The following is a 503-nucleotide window of genomic DNA, read 5'->3' on the forward strand; positions in this document are numbered from 1 at the left end:
CTTCCAATCCATTATAACCCAGAAATTGTAATTTTTACAAGAAATCTGTGTTTTTGATTTTGACAATTAGAATTTTTAAAAAACACTGGGTCTGGGGGTTGGGGTGGAGTTGACTGGGAAGGGGCTCAAGGCACTCTTGGGGGTGCTGGAAACGCTGCCGTGACCGATGCTGGCTGCTCGCTGTCTTTGTGAGAACACACCAAACTGTACTAAGTGGGTGCCTGTTAGTGCATGTAAATTACACCCCAAGGCTGTTAAACACACTGGGTCAGTGGGTCCTAGCGCTTCCCCGGTTGCTGCGAACATCCCACTCCACACTGGCTCCCTTTCCTTTTTAATCGCGACCACGGGTCCTTTACATGCTCTGAAGGCCGCCCTCCCCGTCCCCCGGCTACCGCTTCCCTGTACCTCTGTACCTCGTACGAAGCACTGGTTCAGTGGAGGGCTCCACCGGGGCTCAGCCGTTGCAGTGCGGGCAGCTGGCAGGGACGGGGGTGGGGTGG

The sequence above is a fragment of the Myotis brandtii genome, unplaced genomic scaffold (assembly GCF_000412655.1).
Source record: "Myotis brandtii unplaced genomic scaffold, ASM41265v1 scaffold434, whole genome shotgun sequence".
Classification (NCBI taxonomy): Eukaryota; Metazoa; Chordata; class Mammalia; order Chiroptera; family Vespertilionidae; genus Myotis; species Myotis brandtii.